Genomic DNA, 3,902 nt, shown 5'->3' with positions numbered 1-3,902 from the left:
GTAGAACAATAATTTGGAAAACAGCACAAAAATGAAAGGCAGGTTGCAATTTGACCATCAGCACAATATTTCAAAACTGCTTTTTGAATCTGAAAGATTTAATTACTTGGTTTTATGCATTACTAGATAAAAGTCATAATAAAAAAACTAAAAATTGCTTGTCAAATTTTTGAACTTTCTCTTTTAAGTGGACATGATTCATTCTTTTATTGCCTCTTGTCACTGTAGAAAAATTGTTGATGGGTCTCACTGGCAATTACTGAAAAGAAACTTCTATTTTTCATTGCTAAGTGCTTTGCACAATAGATATTAGCTTTTTGTGTGCACTTTAAAAGCATCCGACCTTATTTAACAATGCCAGCTTTTGTTAGTGTGGCTGTTACTTTTAATATTCAACATCTTGGACTATGAAGGCAGTTGCAATCTGCAGAAATAGATGAAAATAACAATGTGAAAAAATTGTGATGCTTGAACCTCAGGATAGTTACAGTGGGTGCAAGATGTAATGCCTGCAAGAAAAAAAATAATTTTGGTTGTCTAGGAATCAAAGCATAATCGCCCACAAACTCAACTTGGTCATTTGCCAATACTGCCACATGTAGATTGCCACTGTTGAACCCATTTTTCCATTTGCTTTTTTGCATCCTATAAAATGTGCACAACTCTAACATTTATAGCTTTGTCAACTCACAGCTTCAACAGTGAACTTTTCTAATGTTCCTTTAAAATGATTGTCACTCAAACTCATCTAACTGGTGCTGAGAACTGTCCCGAGTTGGAGCTGAGATTGAGCAGCATTCTACAATACATGCACCACTCTTGGGAGTGATGAACTGACAGTCAATCTTCACACAGGTATATGCTTAGGGTTCCTATCTTGCACATTCTTTTTCTTGTTAAAGCTGTTAGGAATAGATGTTAAGCAGATAATTAAGTACTTCCTAAAAGGCAAAGAAATAAAACTCTGGATTTTCCCTAGGCTGTTGAAAAACATTATTACTTCTACCAACTATTTTTATGAAGCTGTGTCCAGATAATCTCACTCATAATGCAAAATATCATTTGACTACCACTTAGAATGAGGTCACCGTGACACAGAAAGCATAATATAAAAGAAATATTAAGTGAATTTTCCTTGAACAATGTTCATAAATGGTGCAAATTAAATATAATTGAATTAGTAACATCCATTTATATGTGGAGACATAATAAATTCAAATGGGATGTTTATGAGGGTGTTACCAGGATTGAAAGACTCTAATTATGAGCTGTTATGGACCAGACCAAACCCTCCAAAGTGTATTATGAAGACAGTCTAGACTCAAATTTGTATATTTGTTTTAAAATCAAGAGTAGTGTACTATATTCCAGATATGATTCGATTGGTCCACCAATAAGCTTTAATCAAAGCACAGTTTATTCTTACAACAAAAAGAATTGACATAACTTTGTTGAAATACTTAACAAACTAATGTATTATTTAACCATTAATCATTATCTGTACCAATATAGGCAGCATCCCATAAACACACCCTTGGCAAAGACAATTCAACACCACAGTACTTTTTCCTATGTGCTATCACTTTACTCTAGCAGCAGAGGACTTAAACTCTCAGCTCCAGCAGCCAATAAAAACCACCAAGTAACTAAAGGCGAAACCAACATCCCTTTGGGTCCGTGGGAGCCTGACCCTGCCCACTTATGTCGTACTTTAAGAAAGAACACAATTCAAAGCTGTTTAACAACTGCCTGTCTAAAGGAGACATGTTGGCACAACTGTGACAATACCCCTCTGCAAGAGAAACAGGACATTACACATCTCTTTAAGGCACAGTATTATCACAGAGGGAAAGGTTAGGACTGTTCCTGTAGGACCAGAGAGGATTAAAAAGTGAGAAACTTCGGAGGGTCGGTGTGGTCTTCTTGGGCCGAAGGGCCTGCTTCCATACTATAGGGATTCTAATCTAATCTAAAGATTTATGATATCAAGAAAGAGAGAGAATAACTATCCTCTCTGATGTGCTTGTCCATAACCAAAACTTTGAAATCAGTGGCAAACAATGCAGAGGGAAGGTGTAGGAAATATTTTTCACACAGAGATAAATCAGGAATGTGATACAGAAAGAGCAGTGAAAGTTAATTCCATGCAAAAAGGAATTGAGTAGATACTTGAGGAAAATAAAACAACAAGTGTTACGGACCAAAAAAATCAGAGGTGTGGGACAATAAGCACCACGACCCTGTCACAGCATGGGCTGACAGGCTGAATAGTCTCCTGTTGTGCGGGTTCATTCCAGGATTATATGAACATAGATGAATCATCTGCAATCCTCTCCTTATTTATTTTCTTACCCAGAGATCAAGTTCTCTGTTTGGAAATCCAACTGTTTATACTGCTGTGCTTAATATATATTCTGAACATGACTTGATAACTAAGATTAAATGTGGACAAAGAAACATTAATACTACTTGAGTTTATTTCTAAGCAAGCAAACTGATGCTGCGGTACATAACAATCTTTCATCTGCCATCATTTTCTTCGCTTTATTTTGTGCACGGTAGGCAATGAGCAGAAATTGAATGGTTGAGGTTGAGGTTTGCGAAGCACTTTGTGACACTTGGCTTCCAATTTTAACAGACCATTTAAAATTCCACCTCCTCATTGGCGAGCTGCCTATGTTTTTGATTGGTTGATCCACCTCACCCATACAGGACAGGGTAAAGTTGCCATAGTCTTTCCACACCAAAGGACTGCTCTCTCATTAGAGAGAGACAGCTGCTGCTGGTTTAACCTGAGGGTTACCACGCCTCCAGGTAGGCAGCAGAGGTTGAGAAGGAGACTCCTCCATGGAGACATCTCCAAGGCACCTTCACCAACCAACTCCACCACCCTGTGGCCGAACACTTCAACTCCCCCACCCACTCCACCAAGGACATGCAGGTCCTGGGCCTCCTCTAACATCACTCCCTAACCACCCAATGCCTGGAGGAAGAATGTCTCATCTTCTGCCTTGGGGCCCTCCAACCTCATGGCATCAATGTGGATTTCACCAGTTTCCTCACTTCCCCTATTCCCACCTTATCCTGGTTCCAACCTTCCAACTCGGCATCACCCTCTTGACCTGTTCTACCTGTCCATCTTCCTTCCTACCTATCTGCTCCATCCTCCCCTCTGACCTATCACCATTAGCTCCACCTCCATCCACCTATCGCTCTCACCTACCTTCCTCCCAGCTCCAGCCCCCTCCCATTTATATCTCCACCCCCAAAGCTTCCAGTCTCATTCTTGATGAAGGGCTTTTGCCTGAAACATCGATTCTCCTGCTCCTCGAATGCTGTTCCTCCCCAAAGTGTTGGTGAACAGTCCTCATTGAAATAGGTTAAAAATCACACAGCAACAGGTTATAGTCCAACAGGTTTATTTAGAAGTGCTAGCTTAAGGAGCGCTGCTCCTTCATCAGGTGGTTGCTAACCAGACATTTTGCAGACATGTGGGTGAATAAGGCATAAGGTTTAACATCTTTCCTTGATAAATGTTGTGTTACAAACCTGTTCCATATAATCTATTGATTTTGGAACTGGCCTAATTAAGTCATAGAGTCATAGAGATGTACAATACGGAAACAGACCTTTTGCTCCAACCCGTCCATGCAGACCAGATATCCTAAACTAAACTAGTCCTATTTGCCAGCACTTGGCCCATATCCATCTAAACCCTTCCTATTCATATACGCATCCAGATGCTTTTTAAATGCTGTAATTGTACCAGCCTCTTCCACTTCCTTTGGCAGCTCATTCCATACATGTGCCATCCTTTGTGTGAAAAAGTTGACCCTTAGGTCCCTTGTAAATTTTTCCCCTCTCATCCTAAACCTATGCCCTCTAATTCTGGACTCCCCCAC

This window comes from Chiloscyllium punctatum, chromosome 23, assembly GCF_047496795.1.
Source record: "Chiloscyllium punctatum isolate Juve2018m chromosome 23, sChiPun1.3, whole genome shotgun sequence".
Classification (NCBI taxonomy): Eukaryota; Metazoa; Chordata; class Chondrichthyes; order Orectolobiformes; family Hemiscylliidae; genus Chiloscyllium; species Chiloscyllium punctatum.
The sequence above is the reverse complement of the archived record's forward strand: the minus strand, read 5'-3'. Positions refer to the sequence as shown.